General features: G+C 46.0%; 1 pseudogene; it reads left to right on the top strand.

Moving 5' to 3' along the window:
* The first annotated feature begins 9,285 nt into the window (after positions 1 to 9,285).
* LOC140071026 (3-galactosyl-N-acetylglucosaminide 4-alpha-L-fucosyltransferase FUT3-like) overlaps positions 9,286 to 12,271 on the top strand; it is a 46,547-nt pseudogene continuing 43,561 nt past the window's right edge.

Below are 12,271 nucleotides of genomic sequence, written 5' to 3'. Positions count from 1 at the left end.
ATGTGTGCGTCACTAAGCGCTAAACACAGCGGTCGCAAGTCTCACTCCAAATTCCTCACAATTGGCTAGTATATGCACTGCAGCAAGGACAGCCACCAGCAGATCAACCAGAAATAAAATATATATAACGCTATTGTAGGCGTAAGTAAGCCGTTTGGATTCTCCTTTGGCTATTTTCTAGCCAAGTATGAAAGCACACTGATGAGATGACGCTGAGTTATGAAAAAATAAACGTAAAATAAAAAGAAACTGGCAGACTGTGCCTAATTGAAATCAAACCCCTAATAAATTTTCCCACTTTGGTGTTTGAGGTGGATATGTGTGTCACTAAGAGCTAAACACAACGGTAGCAAGTCCCCCTGCAAATTCCTCACAATATGGTACTAGCTGCACTACTAGTGCCAGCAAGCCCAGCCACAAGCAAACAAAAAAAAAAAAAGTATAACGTTATTGTAGCCCTAAGAAGGGCTGTTGGGTTCTTGGAGAATCACTCCTGCCTAACAGTAATCTACCTGCACACTAACGCTAACCCTGACCAGCAGCAGCTCTCTACCTAGCGGCATCCAGACTCAGAATGATCCGAGCAGCGCGGGCAGCGGCTAGTCTATCCCAGGGTCACCTGATCTGGCCAGCCAACCACTGCTATCGACGTGTAAGGGTACCACGTCATGCTGGGTGGAGTGCAGAGTCTCCTGGCTTGTGATTGGCTCTGTTTCTGGCCGCCAAAAAGCAAAACGGCGGGAGCTGCCATTTTCTCGAGCGGGCAAAGTATTCGTCCGAGCAACGAGCAGTTTCGAGTACGCTAATGCTCGAACGAGCATCAAGCTCGGACGAGTATGTTCGCTCATTTCTAATTCTAAACTAAACCGTCAGTTTTCAGGTTAAATTGCCGTACTGGCACTTTGCGATAAGTAATTAGGTTTTGGGTTGCAGTTTGGGCACTCGGTCTCTAAAAGGGTCACCATCACTGATCTATCCAAAAAATTTTTGATTTATTCTGAGTTTGGTATATATAAAGAAGTATCTTTGTTAAGATTATATAGGTCTGAATAATATGTCATAAATAAAGTTGAGCGAGCACTAAAATGCTCGGGTACTCGTTATTCGAGACAAACTTTTCCCGATGCTCGAGTGCTCGTCTCGAATAACGAGCCCCATTGAAGTCAATGGGAGACTCGAGCATTTTTCAAGGGGACCAAGGCTCTGCACAGGGAAGCTTGGCCAAACACCTGGGAACCTCAGAAAAGGATGGAAACACCACGGAAATGGACAGGAAACAGCAGGGGCAGCATGCATGGATGCCTCTGAGGCTGCTTAATCGCACCATTATGCCAAAATTATGGGCAACAGCATGGCCATGACAGAGTGACCGAATGAGGCTAGATAGCATCTAAAACATCCAATAATTGACCCTGACGCTATAGGGGACGGCATGCAGAGGCAGCGGCAGCAGTGGCAGGCTAGAGAGTCTCATGGCGACATACCCTAAATGGACTCAGGTTTCACCAAAGGAGGTGAAATGATTTCCTATGTGAACAAAAGGTTGACGGTATATTTATTCGATAACACAGCATGGTGGCGACATAGTGACCAAGTTCCATAACGTATCTGGTGAAACACCCGAAAAATGAGCCTGACACAGCTCTTTTGATGAGGGGACGACATGTGCAGGCAGCCATGGAGACGACTTCCATGATTAAGAGCGACAGTATGGGGCATTCATATTGCGCTGCTATGATTGCAACTTCAGGTCTCCAGCATGGCGGCGACAGATGGGCCGAGTTCCACTATGTATCTGGTGAAACACCTGAAAATTCTGCCTGACACAGCTCGTTTGATAAGGGGATGATGTGCTGCATATCCTCTCGTGCTCCAGCGTCTGGGGTATAGAGAGTTGAAATGAGACATTGGTGGATGCTGTGGAGGATCGTGGAGGCAAAATGGACAGGAAACAGCAGGGGCAGCATGCATGGATGCCTCTGAGACTGCCTAATCTTGGGATGGAGCTGGCGGTCCACTGCCAGGCGAGCTTTCGCCTGTCCAAGCCCCTGTCTCTCGGCTCCTCCCCACCCAAAATGGGCCTGGGGGCCAGAAGCGTTTACTTTGAAAAAATTATAATTTTCAAATCAGGCCGGGTTGTTTGAATATTTCACCTAGGAATAATGGAATAGCCTAGTGGTTCTATTTTTAATTGTTTTTATGGAAATGGTTCCATGATTAAGAGCGACAGTATGGGGCATCCATATTGTGCTGCTATGATTGCAACTTCAGGTCTCCAGCATGGCGGCGACAGATGGGCCGAGTTCCACTATGTATCTGTTGAAACACCTGAAAATTCTGCCTGACACAGCTCGTTTGATAAGGGGATGATGTATGGAGGCAGTGAACTAGTAGTAGATTAAAGGTGCTGCAGTTAAAACTATGTTAGTTGGATCTTGAGATGGAGCTGGCGCTCCGCTGCCAGGCGAGCTTTCGCCAATCCAAGCCCCTGTCTCTAGGCTACTCCCCAAACAGCACTTCTTAGAACCTTTTGTATAAGATCAAGTGTAGTAGCGTTCTTATAAGTTTGGGATATGGCGGGTGAGGAAAAAGTAAACAGATGCGCAAGAAGCGCTGAAATAATATTGGTAAATGATAAAAGTTTGCCAGTATATTATGTGGATTACACAGCAGGGTGTCGACAAAGTTAACAAGTTTGATGTGGAAGCCATGAAAACAACCCAAAATTCTGCCCGACATAGCTCATTTGATAAGGGGACAATGTATGGAGGCAGTGAACTAGTAGTAGATTAAAGGTGCTGCAGTTAAAACTATGTTAGTTGGATCTTGAGATGGAGCTGGCGCTCCGCTGCCAGGCGAGCTTTCGCCAATCCAAGCCCCTGTCTCTAGGCTACTCCCCAAACAGCACTTCTAAGAACCTTTTGAATAAGATCAAGTGTAGTAGCGTTCTTATAAGTTTAGGATATGGCGGGTGAGGGGAATGTAAACAGATGCGCAAGAAGCGCTGAAATAATATTGGTAAATGATAAAAGTTTGCCAGTATATTTTGTGGATTACACAGCAGGGTGGCTACAAAGTTAACAAGTTTGATGTGGAAGCCATGAAAACAACCCAAAATTCTGCCTGACACAGTTCGTTTGATAAGGAGACAATGTATGGAGGCAGCTATATGGACGACTTTTGGAGGCAGCTATGGCGATGACGTGTGGAGGTAGCAATGGAGACAACGTGTGGAGGCAGCTAAAAAGACGACGTGTGGAGGCTGCTATGGAGACAATTTAATTTGGATAGTGACTGTATGTGGCAGTCCAAAAAAGTTTTCAAACCAGAGGAGCAGGTAGGTGGTCCTCCAGAAAAATTAAATAAATTGAGTGCCTGTTTGTGGCAGTCCAAAAAAGTTTTCAAACCAGAGGAGCAGGTAGGTGGTCCTCCAGAAAAATTAAATAGATTGAGTGCCTGTATGTGGCACTCCCAAAAATAGCTTAAAACAGAGGATCGGGTAGGTGGCCCTCCAGAAAAATTAAATACATAGAGTACTATAGCTAGAGCCAGTTGGCCCTGGCAAAAAATAGCCAGTTTCCTATGCTTTAATGTACAAAGAGGAGGAGAAGGAGGACAATGAGGAGGAGGAGTGCATACATTATTCAGGTTGAGCTTCTTTCACCTGGTGGAGAATGAAAATCCGGAGAAATCCAGGCTTTATTCATCTTGATAAGCGTCAGCCTGTCAGCGCTGTCAGTCGACAGGCGTGTACACTTATCGGTGATGATGCCACCAGCTGCACTGAAAACCCGCTCGGACAACACGCTAGCGGCAGGGCAGGCAAGAACCTCCAAGGCGTACAGCGCCAGTTCGTGCCACATGTCCAGCTTTGAAACCCAGTAGTTGTAGGGAGCTGTGTGATCATTTAGGACGATGGTATGGTCAGCTACGTACTCCCTCACCATCTTTCTGTAAAGATCAGCCCTACTCTGCCGAGACTGGGGACAGGTGACAGTGTCTTCCTGGGGTGACATAAAACTGGCAAAGGCCTTGTAAAGCGTACCCCTGCCAGTGCTGGAAAAGCTGCCTGCTCGCCTACTCTCCCTCGCTACTTCTCCCGCAGAAGTACGCCCTCTGCCGCTAGCGCTGTCAGAAGGGAAATACTGTTTCAGCTTGTGCACCAGGGCCTGCTGGTATTCATGCATTCTCACACTCCTTTCCTCTCCAGGGATGAGAGTGGAAAGATTTTGCTTGTACCGTGGGTCCAGGAGAGTGAATACCCAGTAATCGGTGCTGGAATAAATTCTTTGAACGCGAGGGTCACGGGATAGGCAGCCTAGCATGAAATCTGCGATATGCGCCAGAGTACCAACGCGCAAGAATTCACTCCCCTCACTGGCCTGACTCTCCATTTCCTCCTCCTCCACCTCTTCAACTCCTCTTCTTCTGCCCATACACGGTGAACAGTGAAGGACTGAACAATGGTCCCCTCTTCTGTCTCGCCAACATTCTCCTCCTCTTCCTCCTCATCCTCCTCCACCTCCTCCGATATGCGCTGAGAAACAGACCTGAGGGTGCTTTGGCTATCAACAAGGGAATCTTCTTCCCCCGTCTCTTGTGACGAGCGCAAAGTTTCCGACTTCGTGCTGACCAGAGAGTTTTTCAACAGGCCAAGCAGCGGGATGGTGAGGCTGATGATGGCGGCATTGCTACTGACCATCTGTGTTGACTCCTCAAAGTTACTCAGCACTTGACAGATATCAGACATCCACGTCCACTCCTCATTGTAGACTTGAGGAAGCTGACTGACCTGACTACCAGTTCTGGTGGAAGTTGACATCTGGCAGTCTACAATCGCTCTGCGCTGCTTGGGATAACATGGTTAATGTTGAATTCCACCTCGTAGGCCTGAGAGACCTGGACCGAGGTAGGCCCCGCAATCTTCGGCGTCGGCAGTATATGACCAGCCCCAGGGTCAGACTCGGTCCCTGCCTCCACCAAGTTAACCCAATGTGCCGTCAGCGATATATAGTGGCCCTGCCCAGCAGCACTCGTCCACGTGTCCGTGGTCAGGTGGACCTTGTCAGAAACGGCGTTGGTCAGGGCACGGATGATGTTGTCTGACACGTGCTTGTGCAGGGCTGGGACGGCACATCGGGAAAAGTAGTGGCGGCTGGGGACCAAATACCGAGGGGCGGCCGCCGCCATGAGGTTTTGAAAGGCCTCGGTCTCTACCAGCCTATAGGGCAGCATCTCCAGGCTAAGCAGTTTGGAGATGTGGACGTTGAGGGCTTGGGAGTGTGGGTGGGTTGCACTATACTTCCTTTTGCGCTCCAGCGTCTGGGGTATGGAGAGCTGAACGCTGGTGGATGCTGTGGAGGATCGTGGAGGCGAAGATGGGGTTTTCGCACGGGAGGTGTTTGGGTCGTGGTCCTGGGCAGGGGGCTGACCAGCAGATGAGACAAGGGAAGGAGCAGTGGTGTGCCCGGCCAGAGGTGAACGGGCTTGGTGCCTGTGAGTGAGGTGTTTAGCATTCATATGCCTGCGCATACTGGTGGTAGTTAACCTAGTAGTGGTGGAACCCCTGCTGATCCTGGTTTGGCACAGGTTGCACACCACAGTCCGTCGGTCATCCGGTGTTTCTTTAAAGAACCTCCAGACTTCTGAAAATCTAGCCCTCGCCACGGGAGCTTGACTACGTGAAACATTTGGCGCTGATGCACCAGCTCTGGCCCTGCCTCTCCGTCTGGCCCCACCACTGCCTCTTCCAACCTGTTCTGGTATAGGACTCGCCTCCGTCTCAGAAGCACTGTGTTCACCCGGCCTATCAACCCAGCTTGGGTCTGTCACCTCATCATCCGCTGATCCCTCAGTCTGCTCCCCCCTCGGACTTCCTGCCCTGACAACAACTTCACCACTGTCTGACAACCGTGTCTCCTCACCGTCCGACGCCTCTTTACACACTTCTTCCACTGCGTCAATAATGTCATCATCACCCGGTGGAAAACCTGGGCATCGGAAAATAGCACCGGACAAGTGGTTTGTGACTGTGGGAAGGGTCCAGAAAACAGTTCCTCAGAGTATGCCGCTTCAAATACCAAATTTTCCTGGGAGGGGGCAGACTGGGGGGAAGGAGGCTGAGGTGGAGGAGTGCTGATTTCGGTGACATGGGTGGACTGCGTGGAAGACTGACTGGTGGACAAATGGCTAGAAGCATTGTCCGATATCCACGAGATCACCTGTTCGCACTGTTCTGGCCTCAACAGTGCTCTACCACGAGTCCCAGTAACTTGAGACAACCTAGGTAGTGTAGCTCTGCGGCGTTCCCCTGCTCCCTCATCAGCAGGTGGTATCTCACCCCGCCCAGGACCACGGCCTCTGACCCCAGCAGTAGTTGGATGCCCAAGTCCACGTCCTCGTCCTCCACCCCTAGCCTTCAGGTTAAACATTTTCAAAATTAAAGTGTAAACTGTAAATTTTTTTAGTTTTTTTGTGTTTTTTTTTAAATGTATTATTTTTTTAAACAAAACGATGCTATCCTATTGCTATGGCTAGTTTCTAACCTACACTGACAGCACACAACTGGATTTTGTGCTGTGCCTGATGACTTTGAGTTATAAAAGTAAATAAACGTAAAAAAAAAAAAATCAGCAGACTGTGCCTAATTCAAATCAAACCCCTAATAAATTGGCCCACTTCGGTGTTTGAGGTGGATATGTGTGTCACTAAGAGCTAAACACAACAGTCGCAAGTCTCCCTGCAAATTCCTCACAATATGGTACTAGCTGCACTACTAGTGCCAGCAAGCCCAGCCACAAGCAAACCAAAAAAAAGTAAAATATAACGCTATTGTAGGCCTAAGTAAGCCGTTGGGGTTCTCCTATGGCTATTTTCTAGCCTACACTGAAAGCACACTGCTTTGCCAGATTACTTTGAGTTATAAAAAGAAATAAACGTAAAAAAAAATAAATCAGCAGACTGTGCCTAATTCAAATCAAACCCCTAATAAATTATCCCACTTCGGTGTTTGAGATGGATATGTGTGTCACTAAGAGCTAAACACAACGGTCGCAAGTCTCCCAGCAAATTCCTCACAATATGGTACTAGCTGCACTACTAGTGCCAGCAAGCCCAGCCACAAGTTATTGTAGCCCTAAGAAGGGCTGTTGGGTTCTTGTAGAATAACTCCTGCCTAACATTATTCTAATAGAACACCCTAACGCTTTCCCTGACCAGCAGCAGCTCTCTCCCTAACGGCATCCAGACAGAGAATGATGCGAGCAGCGCTAGTCTATTCCAGGGTCACCTGATCTGGCCAGCCAACCACTGCTATCGACGTGTAAGGGCTTGTGATTGGCTCTGTTTCTGGCTGCCAAAAATCACAACGGCGGGAGATGCCATTTTCTCGAGCTGGCGAAATACTCGTCCGAGCAACGAGCAGTTTCGAGTACGCTAATGCTCGAACGAGCATCAAGCTCGGACGAGTATGTTCGCTCATCTCTAATCATAACACCTCTTTTCTTTTTCTGGAAAGAAGATAAAAAAATATGCGGAAATAAGGGGTGGGATATATTAGGAGGGTTGGAGGTTCCCACGTGAATTTTCTGAATACACAGGATATAACATTTTTCTTTAACTGCTTCTCTCCAGAGTTTGTTACGTTTATATGGACTATTAAGTCCTTTCACATTAAGTGATAGGAGGGTCACTGCCATGATTTACATTTTTAAACAGAGATCATATTTTTGAAGGATATGTTGGTGGTACTAGGGTAAAGCATATTTGTCTGTAGAGAGTGAGTTTTGTACAGTCTTGGATATTGAGCTAGGCTTGAAAACAAAAACTTAATAACAATTACAACAAAAACAACAGGGTTATACAAGTTTTTTGCTACCCACGATACACGCAGTAGTTCATCAGGGGTCATCTGTCCTTGTGGAAACATGAGGTCCAGGACCTGCCCTTATTCTTGTTTTTCCGGCTACGGAGAAAAGTATCTGGATGACTTATTTGACTTGCTATTCTGGGTCAATGCGGTCTTGACGTTGTGGTCTTGTTGGAGAGATAGATACTTCTTTTCCTAATCCCCAGGATTCCAGGATTTTTGCTCCTTCTTCCACTGATTTGATGGGGACTATGGAATTTTGCCATTTCACGAGAATCTTCGTGGGGAAGCCCCATCTGCATGGGATTTCTTTTTCCCTTAGGATAGATGTAATGGGTTGGAATTTTCGTCTTGTTTGGAGTGTTGCCGCGGACAAATCAACAGTACCTATATACAGTCCCCCAGCATTAACTACATGAACTATATACTCCCATAATAACTATGTACCCCCCTATAATAACTAACTATATACAGTCCCCCTATTGTAACTTTATACACCTCCTATAATAACTAACTATATACAATCCCCCTATAAAACCTATATACAGTCCAAGGTAAAATAATAAAATTATACTTCACCTTTCCCTGTTCCCGCAGTGGGGGCGCCGACCTCATATTCTTCCCTCACGTTGTCCCATGGAAGTGTACAAAGGCGGCGGCATCCTGTCGTCAGGAAGCGCATTGACGTCACTCTCTGCATAGGCGCAGTGATGTCCCACACTGCGCCGGCACCAGCGGCATGGCGCCACCATCTTGGTTTACCTCAGACGGTCTAATGGCAGAGCAGGGAATTTATTGTTCCCTGGCTCTGCCATAGGCTGAAGTCGGAGCATGCCCCATGTCTGCCTGGTACGGCCCGGGAAGCCCAGATCCAAATACACAGTGGACACAGACGCATGACTGCCCCTTTGGGGGCCCCTTTAAGGGTAAAGTGGTGGGGGCCCCCTATAATCTGGCGCTGAAGCTGCTTGATTGGCTGCTTCATCTTGGCCCTTTTTCCCAAACACAGACCCGGATTCCGAACAGAAGCACTTGTTTAGTCTCTGGCTCGTTGGGTGCCGAACCTGCCAAATTCAGTATGGACCCAAACTTTGCAGTTCAGTTTTGCTCATCTCTACTGCTGACGTAGATCACTAGACATGCAGACACTTCCTCCAATACATACCTTGACTATCTTGGATGTACTGTGCTAAATCCACATGCTGTATTTTTATGGTATTTGCCCTTGTTTATATGTATGCTTTGTATGATTTATGATTCAACTGATCATTAATATCAAGATAATATTGCAGGACCTGAAAGTGCATAATTGAAGCAGGAAGTGTTGGGAAACGAGCAAACAGAGACTCATTAAATCTTTATACAGGCTATTCAACATTCTTTTAGACTATTACCATATATATTAATTGAAAACTCCCTAAGCATAGAAAAGGTTCTTTTTATCTGAAGATCTGTTTAGAAGTACCGTGTATCTTCTTAGGAGAAGGGGTTTGGGTGTGGATGTGTCTTATTTAGAAATATTCACATTCGTTGACATTCGGAGTTTGTTCATTGGGCATATTTGTAATTTAGTGGAGTTTACGAACTAAAACTGAGGAGCAGACATTATCATCCAAGTAAGTTCTTTAATTTTCTTTTGCTCTTTAATCTTCATAATATTGGAGATTTGCTTCGGGGGGGGGGGGGGGGTATCATATACTATATTAGATTTTAAACTACCTGTTGACATAGAAGAGTATTTTTACTAGAACCATTTGACATTAATTTACCCTTTCTAGAGGATAATGAAAAAAAAATTCTACTACAGTTTTGTGCATATTTTACACTTTTTTCAATAAATTACACGTTGTCTTAGTTCATTATTGTTAAAACCAGTAATGTCATTATAATATAGATTTTTGGTATCTAATAGTTTTGCACAATAAAGGCTCTTTTCTTATAAAACATAGCTTTTGAATTTCTCCTTTTAAGTCCCATAACTTTTAAATTTCTCTTACATTTTACTTTGTGGGAAGACACACAATTTGTATAGCTGTGTGAGTTGTACAGCGCCAAAAATGGCAAACTATAAAGGGACGATTTATTTGTTACATTTTTCTCATTGTCTTTTTAGATTTATAAAATTGTCTTCATAAACGATTAAGAATTCAATAATGTTATGTCTGGTAACGCATTTGAGAAATTCTTATTCTTTTATAAAGAGGAGTTTTCATAAATGAACTTTGGACTATGCTTTTCAGGTTTATTCTTTTCCCTTTCTTTTACTGATCTCAAGGGCCAGTCTGTATCTTCTTTTGTTCTAATTCTAGAAGAATTTGTGATATATTGATTCAAGGCTACGTTTATGGGTGAGGTGTGTATGAACACAACAGTGTAGTGTTTATACAGGTCACTAATAAAACTTTATACAAACTTTCGAGAATTTGACTGTTTCAGTTTTTCCAGTTGCTCAGGTTATATGTTGCTATATAACTGTGATGACGAATTATACTTTATTGTGTGTTTTTTAGCAAAGTTATGGAAAATGTTATGATTTTTCATTGATTCTTGTATATATCCTTTCTTTCCTTCCTATATTTTGTATAGGTCATCTGACAATCAACACTAGGGTTTTTTTATGTTCATAGTATCATAGTATCATAGTATATAAGGCTGGAAGGAGACGCAAGTCCATCAAGTCCAACCTTTAAGAATTAAATAAATGTTTTATCCCCATAACCCGTGATATTTTTTCTCTCCAGAAAGTCATCCAGGCCTCTCTTGAACATGTACATAGAGTCCGCCATTACAACCTCCTGCGGCAGAGAGTTCCATAGTCTCACTGCTCTTACAGTAAAGAACCTTTGTCTATGTTGATGGTAAAATCGCCTCTCCTCTAGGCGTAGAGGATGCCCCCTTGTCCTGGTCACAGGCCTAGGTATAAAAAGATCTTTGGAGAGATCCTTGTACTGTCCGTTCAGGTATTTGTACATTGTAATGAGGTCTCTCCTCAGTCGTCTTTTTTCTAAACTGAATACAGGCGGTCCCCTACTTAAGGACACCCGACTTACAGACAACCCATAGTTACAGACAGACCCCTCTGACCTCTGGTGAAGCTTTATGAATGTTTTACTATAGTCCCAGGCTGCAATGATCAGCTGTAAGGTGTCTGTAATTAAGCTTTATTGATAATCCTTGGTCCCATTACAGCAAAAAATGTTTAAACTCCAATTGTCACTGGGGCCAAAATTTTTTTTGTCTGGATCTACAATTATAAAATATACAGTTTCGACTTACATGCAAATTCAACTTAAGAACAAACCTCCGGACCCTATCTTGTACGTAACCCGGGGACTGCCTGTAATCCCAAATGTTGTAATCTGTCAGTGTATTCTAATCCCCCCATTCCCCTAATAATCCTGGTTGCTCTCCTCTGCACCCGTTCCAGTTCTCCTATATCCTTTTTATACACTGGTGCCCAAAACTGTACACAATGGGGGTCATTTACTAAGGGCCCGATTTGCGTTTTCCCGACGTGTTACCCGAATATTTCCAATTTGCGCCGATTGTACCTGAATTGCCCCGGGATTTTGGCACACGCGATCGGATTGTGGCGCATCGGCGCCGGCATGCACGCAACGGAAATGGGGGGGGGTTGGCTGATCGAAAACCCGACGTATTCGGAAAAACCGCTGCATTTCAAAACCGAAAATGTGTCGCTTGGGAAGCGCTTACCTTCACCTGGTCCAGCTCGGTGTATTCCGGCGCGTTCAGATGATTTTCAGCGCAGCAGCGCCACCTGGTGGACGGCAGAGGAACTACCTTCATAAATCCTGTCCGGACCCGAATCCTGTTCAGAGAACGCGCCGCTGGATCGCGAATGGGCCGGGTAAGTAAATCTGCCCCAATATTCCATGTGTGGTCTGACCAGGGATTTGTATAAGGGCAAAACTATGGGGGATATTTATCAGGACCTCTGCGCACCGCCAGTGGCGCAGAGGCCCTGAAATAATCGCAAATGCTAGCTTATTGCTAGCTTTTGCGATTATTTTCCCCAATCCGTCACCTTCACGCCAGTGGGGCGTGAAGGGGCGTGAAGGGGGGGCGCGGCCGGCCGAGCGGGGGGGGGGGGGCGCGGCCGGACAGGAGTGGGCCGGCGCGGGGACAGTAACGCACTCGCTGCTGCCGGCGACTTTTCAAACGTGGCGTAGGATAAACGCTGCGCAGCTGGCAGCCCGATACATCAAGAGGCAGAAGCCTCTTCATGTATCGGGCTGCGAATTCGGGCTGCGCACGAGCGCCAGCGTATGATAAATATCCCCCTATGTCTTTATCATGAGAATCTATTCCTCTCTTGATACATCCCATAATTTTATTTGCTTTAGCAGCAGCCGCCTGGCTCTGGTCACTAAAATTAAGTTTACC

This window comes from Engystomops pustulosus, chromosome 7 (assembly GCF_040894005.1).
Source record: "Engystomops pustulosus chromosome 7, aEngPut4.maternal, whole genome shotgun sequence".
In the NCBI taxonomy this organism is placed as follows: Eukaryota; Metazoa; Chordata; class Amphibia; order Anura; family Leptodactylidae; genus Engystomops; species Engystomops pustulosus.
The sequence above is the reverse complement of the archived record's forward strand: the minus strand, read 5'-3'. Positions and strand labels throughout refer to the sequence as shown.